Here is a 21,125-nt window from a genome sequence, read left to right on the forward strand (position 1 = left end):
AACTGTGAAATAACACATATGGAATCATGTAGTAACCAAAAAAGTGTTAACCAAATCCAAATATATTTTATATTTGAGATTCTTCAAATAGCCAATCTTTACCTTGATGACAGCTTTGCACACTCTTGGCATTTTCTCAACCAGCTTCACCTGGAATGCTTTTCCAACAGTCTTGAAGGAGTTCCCACATATACTGAGCACTTGTTGGCTGCTTTTCCTTCACTCTGCGGTCCGACTCATCCCAAACCATCTCAATTTCGTTGAGGTCGGGGGATTGTGGAGGCCAGGTCATCTGATGCAGCACTCCATCACTCTCCTTCTTGGTAAAATAGCCCTTACACAGCCTGGAGGTGTGTTAGGTCATTGTCCTGTTGAAAAACAAATGATAGTCCCACTAAGCCCAAACCAGATGGGAAGGCATATTGCTGCAGAATGCTGTGTTAGCCATGCTGGTTAAGTGTGCCTTGAATTCTAAATAAATCACAGACAGTGTCACCAGCAAAGCACCCCCACACCATAACACCTCCTCCTCCATGCTTTACGGTGGGAAATACACATGCCGAGATCATCCGTTCACTCTCACAACGACACAGCGGTTGGAACCAAAAATCTCAAATTTGGACTCCAGACCAAAGGACACATTTCCACAGGTCTTATGTCTATTGCTCGTGTTTCTTGGCCCAATCAAGTCTCTTCTTCTTATTGGTGTCCTTTAGTATTGGTTTCATTTTAGCAATTCGACCATGAAGGCCTGATTCACACAGTCTCCTCTGAACAGTTGATGTTGAGATGTGTCTGTTACTTGAACTCTGTGAAGCACTTATTTGGGCTGCAATTTCTGAGGCTGTTAACTCCACTAGCAGTGTGTTTGTGTGCAAGGCTTAAGAAAGAGGTACTTCCTTATTTAATTAAATTTAATTCATTTTCAAGCTGTTGGCTGTAGGCAGGAGCTCACCAGAACTGAGTACCAGCACCTTAATGTTCTACTGCTTGTGTTCCTGCACCTTTAAAAAATGTTTTGCTCAAAAGGATTGTACAGTGGGCCTCCCAACTACAGACCCAGGTTCGATCCCAGGCTGTGTCGCAGCCGGCCGTGACCGGGAGACCCATGAGACAGCGCACAATTGGCCCAGCGTCGTCCGGGTTAGGGGAGGGTTTGGCCGGCCGGAATGTCCTAGTCCCATCGCACTTTAGCAACTCCTTGTGGCAGATCGGGCGCATGCACGCTGACTTTGGTCGGCAGTTGTATGGTGTTTCCTCCGACACATTGGTGTGGCTGGCTTCCGAGTTAAGCGAGCAGTGTGTCAAGAAGCAGTGCGGCTTGGCAGGGTCGTGTTTCGGAGGACGCATGGCTCTTGACCTTCGCCTCTCCCGAGTCCGTACGGGAGTTGCAGCAATGGGACAAGACTGTAAATACAAATTCGGGAGAAAAAAAGGGCTAAAAAAAAGTATTCTACAGTTCCTGCACCTAAATATAAACAGTACCGGCACCTATTTTAGTCCCAAGTCAAGCACTGCATACTAACACAATACATACAATACATATCAAGAAGCTGATTAAACAGCATGATCATTACAATGCACAGAGATACCGTGATGAGATCCTGAGGCCCATTGTCATACCATTCATCCTCCACCATTACCTCATGTTTCAGCATGATAATGCATGGCCCCATGTCACAAGGATCTGTACACAATTCCTGTTAGCTGAAAATGTCCCAGTTCTTCCATGGCCTGCATACTCACCAGATATGTCACCCATTGAGCATATCTGGAATGTTCTGGATCGACGTGTATGACAGCGTGTTCCAGTTCCTGCCAATATCCAGCAACTTCGCACAGCCATTGAAGAGGAGTGGGACAACATTCCACAGGCCCCAAACAACAGCCTGATCAACTGTGTACAAAGGAGATGTGTCGCGCTGCATGAGGCAAATTGTGGTCACACCAGATACTGACTGGTTTTCTGATCCACGTCCCTACATTTCTTTAAAGGTATGTGTGACCAACAGATTAATATCTATATTCCCAGTCATGTGAAATCCATAGATTAGGACCTGAATTCATTTAAATTGACATATTTCCTTATATGTACTGTAACTCAGTAACATCTTGAAATTGTTGCATGTTGCGTTTATGTTTTTGTTCAGTATAATTCAACATTTCAGAGGGGGGAAAACACGTGAGATTCGACCCCTCGCAATAAACTATGACAAGTACTTGGACTAGGCGTTTTACACAGAGAGCTATTTGACCAGTCTGTCAAATACACGTGATAGTTGCTTTGATCATAAGAAGATGTTGTTGGACTTCGGTATGTTAAGGACATTTTCATCCATAAACAAATGTTGGAACACGTCCAACTACTTCAACGATTTTAATTGGCTGATGCACTTGTGCCAGGATATACAGTGGGGAAAAAAAGTATTTAGTCAGCCACCAATTGTGCAAGTTCTCCCACTTAAAAAGATGAGAGAGGCCTGTAATTTTCATCATAGGTACACGTCAACTATGACAGACAAATTGAGATTTTTTTCTCCAGAAAATCACATTGTAGGATATTTAATGAATTTATTTGCAAATTATGGTGGAAAATAAGTATTTGGTCACCTACAAACAAGCAAGATTTATGGCTCTCACAGACCTGTAACTTCTTCTTTAAGAGGCTCCTCTGTCCTCCACTCGTTACCTGTATTAATGGCACCTGTTTGAACTTGTTATCAGTATAAAAGACACCTGTCCACAACCTCAAACAGTCACACTCCAAACTCCACTATGGCCAAGACCAAAGAGCTGTCAAAGGACACCAGAAACAAAATTGTAGACCTGCACCAGGCTGGGAAGACTGAATCTGCAATAGGTAAGCAGCTTGGTTTGAAGAAATCAACTGTGGGAGCAATTATTAGGAAATGGAAGACATACAAGACCACTGATAATCTCCCTCGATCTGGGGCTCCACGCAAGATCAAATCCCAGAACCACACGGGGGGACCTAGTGAATGACCTGCAGAGAGCTGGGACCAAAGTAACAAAGCCTGCCATCAGTAACATACTACGCTGCCAGGGACTCAAATCCTGCAGTGCCAGACATGTCCCCCTGCTTAAGCCAGTACATGTCCAGGCCCGTCTGAAGTTTGCTAGAGTGCATTTGGATGATCCAGAAGAGGATTGGGAGAATGTCATATGGTCAGATGAAACCAAAATATAACTTTTTGGAGGACAAAGAATGCTGAGTTGCATCCAAAGAACACCATACCTACTGTGAAGCATGAGGTGGAAACATCATGCTTTGGGGCTGTTTTTCTGCAAAGGGACCAGGACGACTGATCCGTGTAAAGGAAAGAATGAATGGGGCCATGTATCGTGAGATTTTGAGTGAAAACCTCCTTCCATCAGCAAGGGCATTGAAGATGAAACGTGGCTGGGTCTTTCAGCATGACAATGATCCCAAACACACCGCCCGGGCAACGAAGGAGTGGCTTCGTAAGAAGCATTTCAAGGTCCTGGAGTGGCCTAGCCAGTCTCCAGATCTCAACCCCATAGAAAATCTTTGGAGGGAGTTGAAAGTCCGTGTTGCCCAGCGACAGCACCAAAACATCACTGCTCTAGAGGAGATCTGCATGGAGGAATGGGCCAAAATACCAGCAACAGTGTGTGAAAACCTTGTGAAGACTTACAGAAAATGTTTGACCTGTGTCATTGCCAACAAAGGGTATATAACAAAGTATTGATAAACTTTTGTTATTGACCAAACACTTATTTTCCACCATAATTTGCTAATAAATTCATAAAAAATCCTACAATGTGATTTTCTGGAGAAAAAAAATCTCATTTTGTCTGTCATAGTTGACGTGTACCTATGATGAAAATTACAGGCCTCTCTCATCTTTTTAAGTGGGAGAACTTGCACAATTGGTGGCTGACTAAATACTTTTTCCCCCCACTGTAATCAGTGCCAGCTGTGCCACTTCTACCATGTTATCTGATGGCTCCAGCTATAATTGAACGTTCGGTCACATGCAAGAAAATCAACGCTTTTCATTGGCTGATATGCATTTTGTGCGTGAGAACCCAGTTAACTTTAAATGCTTGTTTATGTTCGCAAGTATGGCCCCATGATTTACCCAGTGGTGCAAGAATCTGAACCCTTGATATGCTCAGATGGATTTATTGACACATGGCCCTTTATTCAACCTCTTCTTCAGCTCCTGTCCACATCTTCTGTAGGCCACCATAGTCTAAAAGACAAGGGAGAGTGAACCATTAGAGAACAAGACTTCGAAAATAATATGCTTGGCTCCTTTGCAACAGAGAACTGTCATGTCAACTACACCAACTGCCAATTTTAAAAACAATACCATTAATTCCAGAATTGTGTCTTTGAATACTGTACTTGAACACTGGTGTGCAGGGGTGGACTGGGACCAGAAATCAGCCCTGGCATTACTAACACACCAGCCCATTATTTTTCTCAAGGCTCCCACACTGGCCCATTTCCTGTCTCGAAGGCTCCCAAACATTATTAGCCAAATAACGATCATTTTGTACAAAGATCCTGTGTTTGAAAGGTGGTGATCCAATCAGTGAAAGAGGAGGTACGAGTAAAGACTGTGGGCCTCTTCGGGGTGTCACAGCCGCGGGACGACACAAAGCTGATGACACCATGGACAAACCATTTACCATTAGCACCCTTACAATTCAGAGGACCCCCAGAGTGGGGGGGGAGAGAGAGAGAGAAGTGAGGAGAGAGGGGAAGGGAGACAGAAATCGAGAGGGGGATGGAGAGGTAGAGGGAGAGAGAGAGAGATACAGAGAGAAACAGAGAGAGCGAGAGAGAGAGAGAGATACAGAGAGAAACAGAGGGAGAGAGAGAGAGAGATACAGAGAGAAACAGAGGGAGAGAGAGAGAGAGAGATACAGAGAGAAACAGAGGGAGAGAGAGAGAGAGATACAGAGAGAAACAGAGGGAGAGAGAGAGAGAGAGATACAGAGAGAAACAGAGGGAGAGAGAGAGAGAGAGATACAGAGAGAAACAGAGGGAGAGAGAGAGAGAGAGATACAGAGAGAAACAGAGGGAGAGAGAGAGAGCGCTACAGAGAGAAACAGAGGGAGAGAGAGATACAGAGAGAGACAGAGGGAGAGAGAGATACAGAGAGAGACAGAGGGAGAGAGAGATACAGAGAGAGACAGAGGGAGAGAGAGATACAGAGAGAAACAGAGGGAGAGATGGTGGGAAAAAAGAGGAAGTACTGGTTATGACCGAGCTACTTACTATATGACAACATATTACCCTATAGTGTTGTGATATGTAGTAGAGCTCTACAGTAGGGGAGGACACTCACATTGCAGCCAGCCTTTCTGTCTCCACCACCACAGATCATGGAAGGCTTGACGGAGCCTCCCCACCAGTCACTCTGGCTGCAGGTCTCATGGGCCACCACGGGCAGCAGGGCCTGCTGCAGCTTTTTGGCAAGGGGACCGGCAGCTACAGGGGAGAAGACATGGTCAAATCACGGTCATAAGATGGGCATAGTATAACTCAGTCGCAGCACGGTGACATTATAAACACACACACGCACACACACACACACACACACACACGCGCGCGCACGCATGCAGTAAGTTGGCAGACAAGAAAAAAAGGAAAAAAAGTGGAATATGTTTTGAGTGAATGTGGAATGGAGGATCTCACAGAACTTTTGGAAGAGCTTGAGTTGGAAATTGAATGTGATGAGAGTGAGGATTAATTAACTGTGGTAGCAGGTGCAGTGATAACTTCTGAGAAGAAGTTGAGTGTAGAGGGAAGTAGTGAGGTGAGGAAGGTGGGCGTCAAGTGCAAAAAGAGGGATCCACGTTTCAGTAGTTCAGAGATGGAACCTGGTGAGAGTGAGGATGAAGTACCTGCGGTGAGGACCGCCGAGTTCGGGCCTCGTTCCGAGAATGATAAGGATGATTCTGGCCCAGTAGGAGTGAGATTTGTAGAGAGAATGGATCCTTGCTGTTTGGCTGATCTATATGTGGTGTCAGGTTGGGTGGAGATGAGTTTGGGGACTGTTGAGTTGGTGAAGGTAACTCGGAGTGGACTCCTGATGATGTATTGTGTTTCCTCCACCCAGAGGGAGCGCACGCTCCGGATTACACGATTAGGGACAAGAATTGTGACTTGCTTTGCTCTCCGGAGCAGGGCGCTGATGAAAGGAGTGGTAACGGGGGTGGCATTACGTGTTGAGGAGGAGCAGCTGAAATGGAAGATTCCTGGTGTATGTGATGCCTGCCGTTTGGTGAGACGTAGATCCGGTGGAGAGCGTGGGGAAACAGAGAAGACATTGTCTGTCATGCTGAGTTTTGATGCAGAGTCTTTGCCAGGTAAGGTCAAGGTAGGAAGTGTCAGTTATCCTATGAGAGCTTTTGTTCTGAAAATACTACAGTGTTTTAGGTGTCAAGTTTACGGGCATGTTGCAGCAGTGTGTAGGAGGGAGATGCCTAGATGTGAGAAGTGTGCAGGAGGGCATGAGACAAAGGAATGTGTGGTATCGGTGGAGAATGTTATGTGTGTTAGTTGTGGGGGTGCCCATGGGGCTGGAGATCAGAGGGGTCCGGTGAGAGAAAGGCAGATTGAGGTTGCCAGGGTTAGAGTAGTAGAGAAAATGTCGTATGCCGAAGCAGTGAAGAGCGGGGTAGAGGAAGATGGGTACAGGGTGAGGGATCTTGTGAGGATTGTTTTGAGTAGGCAGAGACCAAGAGAGAGTGATGGGAAGAATATCTGCTTCACTAAAGTGGGCTTTTTAGCATTTATAACCATGGTTGTCAATTGTCTTGCAGAAATTGATTGAAATCCACAGAAAATAAAGGTTGTGGTGCCAGCGGCAGAGAAGTACTTGGGATTGCGAGGATTTACTGCAGAACAGCTGCAGGGGTTGTTGAGTGGTAGTGTTACGTCCTCTCAAACCGTTGGTCTGGAGTAGGACTAGATAGGGCTAAAAGTTGACAGGGCAATTTTCCTTTTCATTTTTCCCAATTTTGTATTACCGTATCAAAATGCACCTATGATTATCCTATCTTAAGGACAACAACATAGGCCTAAATATTTCACTTATTCATTGTCTGTTATTAACTATATATGGGAATAGGAATTTAATTTAAGAAAATGTAGCCTATTTCTGAACAATGTAGCCATTTTCATTAGCTATAGAAATACATGGAAAAATGTAAATGCTGAGTATATGGCTTTTGCAAGGGCCAACATCCCTCTCTAAAAAGTTGACAATCCCCAAAATGTGCACATTCATTAACACACATGTAAAAGCGAAGGCGCAGTCTGGTCAAAAAAACAGAAAGCGTCTCCATAATAACGGACGAATACACTGACACACAAAACCAATATGCTCTTCATATTTTGTAGGAGAGCTGATTGAAGACGCTAAAGTTATTCTGGCTAATACACTGTAGTTACAGGCAGTGAACTATTCAAGTATCAGAATATCATTCAGAGTGCCTGCGCTTTTACGCTTGCTTTGTGGAGGTGTATCTCTCCAGTATCTCTCCAAAGACTGAGGTCTTAACAGAGTTGGAGAAGTTGTTGGATTGTAATTTCTATAGTGAATGAAAATATGCTAAGCCATTTATGTTCTGAAAATAGTCTAAGTTTCCCCCTCTATCATGTTCACAGCTAATATATTGTGAAATATTTGTGTTGATTGATGTGGTCTTGTTATGTAAGGATGAGACTGTTTTGATATATAGGTGAGCGGACACCTGGGGCGGTTGATTTGTGAGATGCCCTTCGTGCCCGCTCCCATACCCTAGAATTCTGTCTTTCTTTGTGACTAACTTGTATACAGGTAGACCAGAAAAGCTACATCCCTGATTGGTAGATGAATGGCAACCCTGATTGGAAGCACCTGCTGCTCTTCTGTTGTTCTTTACAAATGCTGTTTTGAATTCAATAAAATGTTACCTACACACTGAAGAAACTTCTGTGTACGCTATCCCTGATGCAGTGAAAATAATTAAAAACATTGAATAATGAAGTAAGCTTTATGCGACATCTTTTTGAGTGCGGACACATTCCATTTGCGGGTTTTACGCACCAGCCAAGCTTCTGGGAGAGCGCAATGGTTCTCTTTTGATTAGCTATATCCTCCACAACCTTCTAAGGTAGAAGCATTCTTCTGAGACAGCATAATGTTTTTTTTGTTTTTTTTTCAGATGGCCTTCTATCCTGTCTTTACGTTTATAATCTAATGCTAAATTGCAGGTTTTGATTAATTGTTGTCTGCAAAGAGCATCCCAGTGGGGTATTGGCGGCTCTTTTATCAAGTGATATTCTGATTTTGAATTTTAGATTTTTTTCTGGTTGGTTTCATAGTCTCTGCCCTTTAACTGTTCTAATTGCCCCATTGTATAAGCCCCCCCTGTATCGTATGTATGTACTGTATGTGAGGGGCTGAAGGTAGTAGGTAGGTTACTCACCGTAGTGTGGATATGTGAGGGGCTGAAGGTAGTAGGTAGGTTACTCACCGTAGTGTGGATATGTGGGGCTGAAGGTAGTAGGTAGGTTACTCACCGTAGGCAGCCAGCTGCAGGACTAGACCCAGTTTTATCATCTTCCTTCCAGAGTAGGGAGCAGGGTCTGGCCCTGGGGTTTTATACCCTCACCTAACCTTGTCCACACACCAGACCTGGCCTCAAATACTATAAGAAATCTTTCAAATACTTTGAGTATTTGCTTTAGCCTGCCGGTAGTGCCAATAGGGCGCGGTTTGCACTTTTGGGACATGTCTATTGGTTCCATTGCAACAAGCAGCCTCAATCAAGCACAGCTTAAGTATTTGAAATAGTTTTAAACAGTATTTGAACCCAGGTCTGCCCCATACTTAAATCTGTTCGCTCCCGTCAACTCACACACCCCGCCCTGCCTCCACAACCAGCACACACAGCCCTGCCTCCACAACCAGCACACACAGCCCTGCCTCCACACCCAGCACACACAGCCCTGCCTCCACAACCAGCACACACAGCCCTGCCTCCACAACCAGCACACACAGCCCTGCCTCCACAACCAGCACACACAGCCCTGCCTCCACAACCAGCACACACAGCCCTGCCTCCACACCCAGCACACACAGCCCTGCCTCCACACCCAGCACACACAGCCCTGCCTCCACACCCAGCACACACAGCCCTGCCTCCACACACAGCACACACAGCCCTGCCTCCACACCCAGCACACACAGCCCTGCCTCCACACCAGCACACACAGCCCTGCCTCCACACCCAGCACACACAGCCCTGCCTCCACACCCAGCACACACAGCCCTGCCTCCACACCCAGCACACACAGCCCTGCCTCCACAACCAGCACACACAGCCCTGCCTCCACACCAGCACACACAGCCCTGCCTCCACACCCAGCACACACAGCCCTGCCTCCACACCCAGCACACACAGCCCTGCCTCCACACCCAGCACACACAGCCCTGCCTCCACAACCAGCACACACAGCCCTGCCTCCACACCCAGCACACACAGCCCTGCCTCCACACACAGCACACACAGCCCTGCCTCCACACCTAGCACACACAGCCCTGCCTCCACACACAGCACACACAGCCCTGCCTCCACACCCAGCACACACAGCCCTGCCTCCACACACAGCACACACAGCCCTGCCTCCACACACAGCACACACAGCCCTGCCTCCACACACAGCACACACAGCCCTGCCTCCACACCTAGCACACACAGCCCTGCCTCCACACCAGCACACACAGCCCTGCCTCCACACCCAGCACACACAGCCCTGCCTCCACACCCAGCACACACAGCCCTGCCTCCACACACAGCACACACAGCCCTGCCTCCACACACAGCACACACAGCCCTGCCTCCACAACCAGCACACACAGCCCTGCCTCCACACCCAGCACACACAGCCCTGCCTCCACACCCAGCACACACAGCCCTGCCTCCACTCCCAGCACACACAGCCCTGCCTCCACACACAGCACACACAGCCCTGCCTCCACACCCAGCACACACAGCCCTGCCTCCACACCCAGCACACACAGCCCTGCCTCCACTCCCAGCACACACAGCCCTGCCTCCACAGCCCTTTGGGGCAGCCCTTCTAACCTGGGAATCGACGCCCACTGCCCCACCTATGGGAACACTATCATATCTTTTGTTTTGGAAATGTATTGCTGTGTTTCCATTTTCCAAAAATGCATCTCATGCATGTGCATGTGAACCTCAAACACAAAATGTCAAGGCATTTTGTTCTTACACAGTTACTGTTTTGTTAGCAAGTTTATATTTATTGTCATAAGTATTTTTATTTTTATTTTATTTTTTATTTTTGGGGAATGGATCAGCTTAATATTGCAGATAGATTGTATCTTCAATCAATGTAATTGTCTGCATCACTTCCAATCCCCCATGTTTTTTATATTTTTTTATATATATATACTCCCCTTTATTACTTTTCAACCCCACCATCCTTTCCCTACTTGGAGTAAATTAGTGAACAACAATGCCCAGGCCTCTACTTCCGGTCTATACTTACTATCTACACCTTATGGACAGAGTTAATTTTACAATAATTCTATTATATATATATATATATATATACACACACATTTTTTGCTCCTGAACTTCTTCTACTCTCAACCTCTCCGATCATTTTCATGGTGTCCATCCGGTTTGCTTCTATATGCCATATCTTTCTAACTGTGCTCCTTCCCAAAAGCTCCCAACATACAACCTATATACTTATTATGGACACAGTATGCTTACATTATTAGCTATCTTTGTTATTATTTGTTGTTATTTGTTATTAGTCCCATCCTTCAACTCTATTCAATACCTCCCATCTATCTCTTAACACCATCCATATAGGATTTCTATTTGCCATATATATTTCAACCGTACTGTGATGTTTCACAAAAATTCTGAACCTCTCTATTCTCATTGCTTCAACAGATTGTGAATTAAAAATAAACATTTTTGCTAAAAGTATAATTATATTATTGATTGATTGACTATGACTTTTCAGATCACCCAGTAATGCTATCTGCAAGGTTAGTTCCAGGTAAATATTGCAATCCTTTAGCCATTCCTGGACCTGTGTCCAAAAACAAGCTACAAATGGACAGAACCAAAACAAATGATCTAATGATTCTGTCTCTTCACAGCAAAACCTGCAGAGCTGGGAAGATTGTATCCCCCATATAAATAACATTCTATTGGTAGCAAGAATTTTATATAATAATTTAAATTGAAAGATTCTAACTTTTGAATCCGGTGTCGTTTTGCGTGTCAGTTCATAAACACTATGCCATGGGATCGGTACGTCAAAGATCTCTTCCCAACTATTTTGCAATCTATATGGGACGGCTGTCAATACTTTGGTCCTTAAGTGAAACTGATATACTTTTTTATTTATCACAGTTTTCCTTAACCAATTATGTTCTTTAATGCAAGGCCGACAGACAAGTTCCTTACTTTCTCCCCCTTCTACTTTCCTCTTCCACTTTTGCGGTAAGGCTGCAATTATTTGGTTGTAATTTTGGGTAGAGCAGACATTTCCATATGTTTTTGTTAGCTGCATGTGCGACATAACTCCACCAGTCCTACCGATGATATCATTTACGAAGATTATACCTTTTTTAAACATTCTGTCAAAAAATAAAGGTTTTTTGTCAATTAGTATATTTGAATTTAACCACAAAATGTGTTGCATTATTTGTTCTGTCGTTTCTGGAGGATTAAATTGAAATTGCAACCAACTTTCTATGGCTTGTTTTAGAAATAGTGACATTTGGGAGATGATTTCCTTTTCAAATAACTGAAAGTGAGAGGTTGTAATCTGAATAAAGGGAAAAAGGCCTTTCTTGAACATTGGGTGAGACAATCTTACTAATTTGCTTGAGAACCAGTTCAGATTTAAGTATAACTTTTGTATGACTGAAGCTTTTAGTGATAGGTCTAATGCTTTAATAATTAATAATTTCTGTCCTCCGAATTCATATTCATTATATAAATATGCTCTTTTAATTTTGTCTGGCTTGCCGTTCCAAATAAAATTGAATATTTTTTTTCTCATATAATTTAAAAAACTGTTTGCTAGGCGTAGGCAAGACCATAAGCAAATAGGTAAACTGGGATAATACTAAAGAGTTAATCAGGGTGATTTTTCCACAAATTGACAGGTATTTTCCTTTCCATGGTAGTAAGATCTTATCTATTTTTGCTAACTTTCTATTAAAATTTATTGAAGTGAGATCATTTATTTCCTTTGGGATATGTATTCCGAGTATATCCACATCACCATCAGACCATTTTATTGGTAAACTACATGGTAATGTAAAAATTGTATTTATTAGTGATCCAATACGTAATATAGTACATTTGTCATAATTTGGTTGTAATCCAGAGAGGTTAGAAAATGTATCTAGATCCTCTATGAGGCTGTGGAGGGATTCTAGTTGTGGATTTAAAAGAAAACATGAATCATCAGCGTACAATGACACCTTTGTTTTTAAGCCCTGTATTTCTAATCCTCTGATATTATTATTGGATCTGATTTTAATAGCTAACATCTCGATGGCCACAATAAATAGATATGCCGATAGTGGACATCCTTGTTTCACTCCTCTTGACAGTTTAAAACTTTCTGAGAAATAGCCATTATTTACTATTTTACACCTAGGGTTACTATACATGATTTTGACCCATTTTATAAGAGATTCTCAAAAATTGAAATGCTCCAGGCATTTATATATAAACCCCAGTCGAACTTTATCAAATGCCTTTTCGAAGTCTGCTATGAATAGCAGGCCTGGTTTCCCATATTTTCCATAGTGTTCTATTGTTTCCAATACTTGCCTTATATTATCTCCAATGTATCTTCCATGTAAAAAACCTGTCTGATTAGAATGAATAATATCCGACAATACCTTTTTAATTCTATGCGCTATACATTTTGCTCGGATTTTTGCATCACAACACTGAAGTGTAAGGGGCCTCCAATTTTGTAAATGGACTGGATCTTTATATTTTCCACTTGTATCCTGTTTCAGTAATAATGAGATCAGACCTTCTTCTTGAGTGTCAGATAATCTACCATTTACATAGGAGTGGTTAAAACATGCTAATAACGGTCCGCTTAGTATATCAAAAAAGGTTTGGTATACCTCGACTGGTATGCCATCCAACCCTGGAGTTTTCCCGGACTTAAAGTCTTTAATTGCATCCAGAAGTTCCTCCTCTGTAATTTCACCTTCACATGAGTCTTTCTGTGTGGCTGTTAATTTGACATTATCAATAGAAAAGAAATCTCTACAATTAGCTTCAGTTAGAGGAGATGGAGGCGACTGAAAAGAAAACATATGCTTAAAGTACTTTGTTTCTTCCTTCAAAATATCATTTGGTGAATTATGGGTGACTCCGTCAATTGTAACCAGTTTCATTAAGTTCTTTTTGGTAGCATTCCTATGTTGAAGATTAAAAAAGAATTTTGTGCATTTTTCCCCATATTCCATCCAGTTTGCTTTATTTTTGTCACGAGGTGAGGTGTATGTGTAGTGAAAGTCAGGCGCAGGACACCGAGGCTCAGTCCAACAGAGTTTACTCAAAAATCCAAAAGGAAGCGGTAAACAAAAACCTCAACAATAAGAGGCGAGCATTTACGCAACATGCGTAAAACACTAAAATAACAAACAAGAAGCAAAACACGCAGCACAACGACAGGCGAACAACAACACACAATCCTACTAAGCAAAAGGACAGAACTTATAGGACAGGTGATCAATACACAATTGGACACAGGTGTGACAGACAGACAAAAGCAATCACACACAGAAACATAGATCGGTGGCAGCTAGTACTCCGGGGACGGCGACCGCCGACGCCTGCTCGTACCAGGAGGGGAAGCAGCCTCGGCAGAATCCGTGACAGTACCCCCCCCTTGACGCGCGGCTCCAGCCGTGCGCTGACCCCGGCCTCGGGGACGGCCAGGAGGACGCGGACCCGGGCGCGTGGGATGCCCATGGTGAAACTCAGTCAGGAGGGATGGATCGAGTATGTCCCTCCTGGGCACCCAGCACCGTTCCTCCGGACCGTACCCCTCCCACTCCACGAGATACTGGAGACCACTCATCCGGCGCCTTGAGTCCAAGATGGTCCGGACCCTGTACGCCGGGGCCCCCTCGATGTCCAAAGGGGGCGGAGGGGTCTCTCCTATCTCATCCTCTTGGAGTGGGCCAGCTACCACCGGCCTGAGAAGAGACACATGGAACGAGGGGTTAATATTTTTATACTCTATAGGCAGTTGTAACCTGTAACACACCTCGTTCAATCTTCTCAGGACTTTGAAGGGCCCCACAAACCGCCGACCCAGCTTCCGGCAGGGCAGGCGGAGGGGCAGGTTTCGAGTCGAGAGCCAGACTCGATCTCCCGGTGCGTACACCGGTGCCTCACTGCGGTGACGGTCGGCGCTCGCCTTTTGGTGACGGATGGCACGCTGCAGATGGACATGGGCCGCGTCCCACGTCTCCTCCGAGCGCCGAATCCACTCGTCCACCGCAGGGGCCTCGGTCTGGCTCTCGTGCCATGGTGCCAGGACCGGCTGATACCCTAAAATACACTGGAAAGGTGTTAATCCGGTGGAGGAGTGGCGGAGAGAGTTCTGGGCCATCTCTGCCCAGGGGATATACCTCGACCACTCCTCCGGCCGGTCCCGGCAGTAGGACCTCAAAAACCTACCCACATCCTGGTTCACACGTTCAACCTGCCCATTGCTCTCTGGGTGGTACCCCGAGGTAAGGCTCACCGAGACCCCCAACCGTTCCATAAACGCCCCCCAAACTCTGGAGGTGAACTGGGGACCTCGGTCAGACACTATATCCTCGGGGACCCCATAGTGCCGGAACACATGGGTGAACAGGGCCTCAGCGGTTTGTAGGGCAGAAGGGAGACCCGGCATAGGAAGGAGACGACAGGCCTTAGAAAACCGATCCACAACGACCAAAATGGTGGTATTCCCCTGGGAGGGGGGTAGATCGGTAACGAAATCTACCGAGAGGTGGGACCATGGTCGTTGTGGAACGGGCAGGGGATGTAGCTTACCCCTGGGCAAATGTCTAGGCGCCTTACACTGGGCACATACCGAGCAGGAGGAGACATAAACCCTCACATCCCTAGCTAACGTTGGCCACCAGTATTTCATGCTAAGACAGTGCACGGTCCGGCCAATACCTGGATGTCCAGAGGAGGGTGATGTATGAGCCCAATAAATAAGTCGATCACGAACCTCGAGCGGAACGTACGTCCGCCCCACAGGACACTCGGGGGGAGTAGGGTCGGTACGCAGTGCCCGCTCGACTTCCGCATCGACCTCCCAAACCACCGGAGCCACCAAACAAGACTCCGGCAATATGGAAGTAGGCTCGTTAGACCTCTCCTCTGTGTCATACCGCCGGGACAGGGCGTCTGCCTTAGCATTCTGGGACCCTGGGATGTATGTGATCTTGAAAACAAATCGGGTTAGGAACATGTTCCACCTAGCCTGACGAGGGTTCAATCTCCTAGCTGCCCGGATGTATTCCAGGTTACGGTGATCTGTCAGAATGAGGAAAGGGTGTTGAGCCCCCTCAAGCCAATGCCTCCACACCTTTAGAGCTTGAACAACGGCTAACAGCTCCCTGTCCCCAACGTCATAGTTGCGCTCCGCCGAGCTGAGCTTCTTAGAGTAGAAGGCACAGGGGCGGAGTTTAGGTGGCGCGCCGGACCGTTGTGACAGGACTGCCCCAATACCGGTCTCAGACGCGTCCACCTCTACTTGGAAGGGTAAAGAGGGATCCGGGTGCGCCAGCACGGGAGCCGAGGTAAACAGGTTCTTAAGTTTAACAAATGCCCTGTCCGCCTCAGCCGACCACTGCAAACGAACCGGACCCCCCTTTAGTAGAGATGTAATGGGAGCTGCAACCTGTCCAAACCCCCGAATAAACCTCCGGTAGTAATTAGCAAACCCCAAGAACCGCTGCACCTCTTTTACAGTAGTTGGAGTTTGCCAATTACGCACGGCCGATACCCGGTCTACCTCTATCTCCACACCAGACGCGGACAACCGATAACCCAAAAAGGAGACGGACTCCTGGAAGAACAGGCATTTCTCTGCCTTGACATACAAGTCATGCTCCAACAGTCTTCTCAACACTTGGCGCACCTGGGCTACATGCTCGGCTCGTGTAGCAGAGTACACTAGGATGTCATCGATGTAAACTACTACACCCTGCCTATGCATGTCCCGGAAAATCTCGTCAACAAAGGATTGGAAGACTGAAGGAGCATTCATTAACCCGTATGGCATGACGAGATACTCGTAATGACCCGAGGTTGTGCTAAATGCTGTCTTCCATTCATCCCCCTCCCTAATGCGCACCAGATTATACGCGCTCCTGAGATCTAACTTTGTGAAGAAGCGCGCGCCGCGTAATGACTCCGTCATCGTCGCAATCAGTGGAAGTGGGTAGCTGTATTTAACTGTAATCTGATTGAGACTACGGTAGTCAATACACGGACGCAATCCCCCATCCTTCTTCTTCACAAAGAAGAAACTCGAGGAGACCGGGGAAGTAGAAGGCCGTATGTATCCCTGTGCCAAGGACTCGGCTATGTACGTCTCCATAGCCGCTGTCTCCTCTTGGGACAGGGGATACACATGACTCCGTGGCAGAGCCGCTCCTGTTTGGAGATTTATCGCACAGTCCCCCTGTCTATGAGGAGGTAGCCGCGCTGCCCTCGATTTACTAAACGCAAGTGCTAAATCCTCATACTCGGGGGGAATGCGCAGTGCGGGCACTTGGTTCGGACTCTCTACCGAGGTCGCCCCTAAGGAAACACCTAGACATCTCCCTACACACTGGGCAGACCACTCCATAAGAGCCCTCTGTTGCCACGCTATGGTAGGATCATGGGTGCTTAACCAGGGAAGTCCCAACACCACGGGATACGCAGGAGAGTCAATCAGATAAAACTGAATGATCTCCTCGTGACCCCCCTGCGTTGTCATCGTCAGTGGTGCTGTGACCTCCCTGATCAGACCCGACCCCAACGGCCGGCTGTCTAAGGTGTGGACAGGAAACGGAGGTTCTACCGGCCGAAGGGGAATCCCTAACCTACCACAAAATGCCCGATCAATAAAGTTCCCAGCTGCGCCTGAATCTACTAGCGCCTTATGCTGGGAATGAGGTGCCACCTGTGGAAATCTCACAGGAATATTCATGTGACCAACAGAAAGCTCTGGGTAAGTGGGGCGCCTGCTCACCTGAAATGACTCCCCAGTGCGCGGCCTGCTGTCACCTCTCCCAAGAGACCCTCCCCAGCACCTGGCCGCGGTGTGCCCTCCACGACCGCAGGTGGTGCAGGGGATGGCTCCCCTCGGGTTCCCTCTCCTCCTCTCTCTAGCGCCAGCACCCCCGATCTCCATAGGAATAGGCTCGGGGGTGCTGGAGGGCGAAATGGACGACCCCCACTCGGGACGTCCGCGGGTGGCCAGCAGGGTGTCTAGACGGATGGAAATGTCCACCAACTGGTCAAATGACAAGTTGGTGTCCCTGCAGGCCAGCTCACGACGAACGTCCTCTCGTAGGCTACACCTGTAGTGGTCGCTGAGGGCCCTCTCATTCCACCCCGCATCCGCTGCTAGTGTCCGGAACTCCAGTGCGAACTCCTGGGCGCTCCTCTTCTCCTGTCGGAGGTGGAACAGACGCTCTCCCGCCGCTTTACCCTCCGGTGGATGATCAAAGACAGTCCTGAAGCGGCGGGAGAACTCCGCGTAGGTGATGGTTGCGGCGTCTATTCCCCTCCATTCGGCGTTGGCCCATTCCAACGCCTTGCCGGATAGACAGGAGATGAGGGCGGAGACGCTCTCGTATCCCGAGGGCGCCGGGTGTACAGTGGCCAGGTACAGTTCCACCTGTAGCAGAAATCCCTGACACCCGGCTGCAGAACCGTCATATGCCCCCGGGAGCGAGAGCCGAATACCACTGGGTTCCGGTGCTGAGAGAGGAGGACTGGCCGTTGGTGCTGGGATGGTGTGAGAAGGCGTGGGCACCTCCCGATTCATCAACCGGCGCAGTCTGTTGGACACCTCGTCCATGGCGACCCCGAGTTGCCGGATCATGGCGTCCTGGTAATTAAACCGGTCTTCCAGGGAATCGGGTATCGCCGCTGTTCCTGCTGACTTCATGGAGATGGTGTGTTGTTCTGTCACGAGGTGAGGTGTATGTGTAGTGAAAGTCAGGCGCAGGACACCGAGGCTCAGTCCAACAGAGTTTACTCAAAAATCCAAAAGGAAGCGGTAAACAAAAACCTCAACAATAAGAGGCGAGCATTTACGCAACATGCGTAAAACACTAAAATAACAAACAAGAAGCAAAACACGCAGCACAACGACAGGCGAACAACAACACACAATCCTACTAAGCAAAAGGACAGAACTTATAGGACAGGTGATCAATACACAATTGGACACAGGTGTGACAGACAGACAAAAGCAATCACACACAGAAACATAGATCGGTGGCAGCTAGTACTCCGGGGACGGCGACCGCCGACGCCTGCTCGTACCAGGAGGGGAAGCAGCCTCGGCAGAATCCGTGACAATTTTTATAATATATTACACTTGATCTTTCTTGAATAAGTTTCTCCATTTCTTTTTGTTTTTCCTCTAATTTATTCTGAGCCTCTATGTTACAGTTTTTATTGCCATCTATCTGTTCTGTTAGATTTTCTATTTCCTTTCTTAGTATAAACTCTTTTGACCTAAATTGCTTTTGTTTTCGAGATGAGTACTGAATTGCATGGCCTCTAAAGGCACATTTAAAGGTGTCCCATACAATAAGGGGATTCGCTGTACCTATGTTATGTTGGAAAAAGTCAGTTATAAATTCCTTTGTTCTAATTATGAATAAATTATCATCCAATAGGCTTTGATTAAATTTCCAAAATCCTCGCCCACGTGGAAATTCAGTAAGAGTAATGTATATGCCTATTATATGATGGTCCGACCGCATTCTGTCCCCTATCAACACTTTTTTTTACTTTTGGTGCCAACGAGAATGAGATAAGAAAGAAGTCAAGACGACTAGCTTGATTCAGTCTCCGCCATGTATATCTCACTAGATCAGTATATTTAAGCCTCCATATATCTACTAGTTCTAATGTATCCATGACATTCACAATTTCCTTAAGAGCATGTGGGTGATTGTTTGTGGTGTGATTTCCTTTACGGTCCATTGAGCTATTTAAAACAGTATTATAATCCCCCACCATAATAATATTGTCTTGAGTTGCTTGCAGGCTTGATAATTTATTATATATATTGTCAAAGAATTGTGGATCATCATTATTTGGTCCGTAAAGGTTAATGAGCCATATCTGTTTATGGTCCAATAACATATTTAAAATAATCCATCTACCTTGCGTATCTATTTGGACAATTTGCACATTCGGATCGAAATTACTATTAATTAATATCATCACCCCTTTTGAATTTCTTTGCCCATGGGAGAAGTATATTTCCCCCCCCCCATTCTTTTTTCCACGCTACTTCATCTCGAATTGTTGAATGAGTTTCCTGTATACAATAGATATTATATTCCTTCTCTTTGAGCCATGTAAATATTGTTCTTCTTTTGTTATTATCAGCTAAGCCATTGCAATTATAACTGGCTATACTTATTTCACCATACACCATAATGAGATACAAGTTTCAAGTCTATTTATCATTATATATGTTTGTAAATTTACCAATAAAAAATTGCGTAATGATTGAGTGTCCATATAGCTGTACCGTGATATTTGCATTGCTATGGAGTAACCCTTCAATTGTTCTCCACTAATTCCCCCGCTGAAGCCCCTCCCCATCCCAAGTTGAGCCGTCATCCCAGTGATCAGCATCCCACCCACGTCCCTCCGTATCCCTAAGGCCCCGAGAGGCCAGGACCCATCCATCGAAAACAGCACACAGTGCCACCCACAAAACAGAAGCAGATTAACCGCCAAAAGCATTTCCAATACTTTCACCTCTATATATATATATATATATATATATATATATATATATATATATATATATATATAACTATTTTTAAAAAAATTATGCATATCCTATTTTCCATCATTTCAATTAATATGCGTAATAATGTCGGCAGTTCACGCGTTGGATTCCAACATATAACCCGGATTGCCATTGTATTACACTTAATTCATTGACAAGCAATTATTATCCTAGCAAATACTCCCCGCGGTCCATCCCATACCCTCCCCCCAACATCCCCACCCCCCCACAACAGATGCCAGACAAGCACACACGCACATACTCACATACTCCAACACACTCAACCCCCCTCCTCCACAATCCACCATAAAATCAGATACTCAACAGCTTTTATATCCCAGAGCCCAACTCGAGAAATAACTTGATTTACGAGTGCACATACAGTTAAAGCTGATTGAGAAAGCATGCAGATTGAGCAGAAATTGATAACAATGTGAGATTTGATTAATCTACTTAATCTATGTCAAGTCCTAGGTGATGGAGATCAGATCCACCCTCTTCACCTGAGACACAAACACTCTGATCCCCTGTTGTAACCATTTTCCCAAGCATCTCCATGCGGTCAGACCTTTGATTATTTTGTGCCACCTGGGCCACAATGATAAACCCCCTCTCTGATTGTCCGAGTGTGACCCTCCCCATGGGTTACTGCAGCCAGTGTTGCCAGCACTGCCACTACCTGGGTGGGCGTACCCCACCGGAATCCCCACCGGCTAGGTAAAAAGGTCGTAAAGGTTCTCATTAGCAGCTTTGAGAATTTCCTTGTATATTATGCTCTCCCATCAGGGGGCTCTGGCTTTGTAGGACCAACCCTGCCAGGCAGGCTCAGAATCTTGAGGGGGCGGTGCTGCTCAAGTAGATCTCTGACCGCATTTATTTCTCTGTTTAGGCTGCATATTCACAGCAGGTCCATAAAAGAGATGGGAACTTCTCTTTGGTGTATGGGTCGCTCAGTTGGGTGTCCAGGTTATAGGGTTAGGGATCTTTCCATCATGATAGGACA

Source organism: Coregonus lavaretus, assembly GCF_964263955.1.
Source record: "Coregonus lavaretus genome assembly, chromosome: 6".
Taxonomy (NCBI): Eukaryota; Metazoa; Chordata; class Actinopteri; order Salmoniformes; family Salmonidae; genus Coregonus; species Coregonus lavaretus.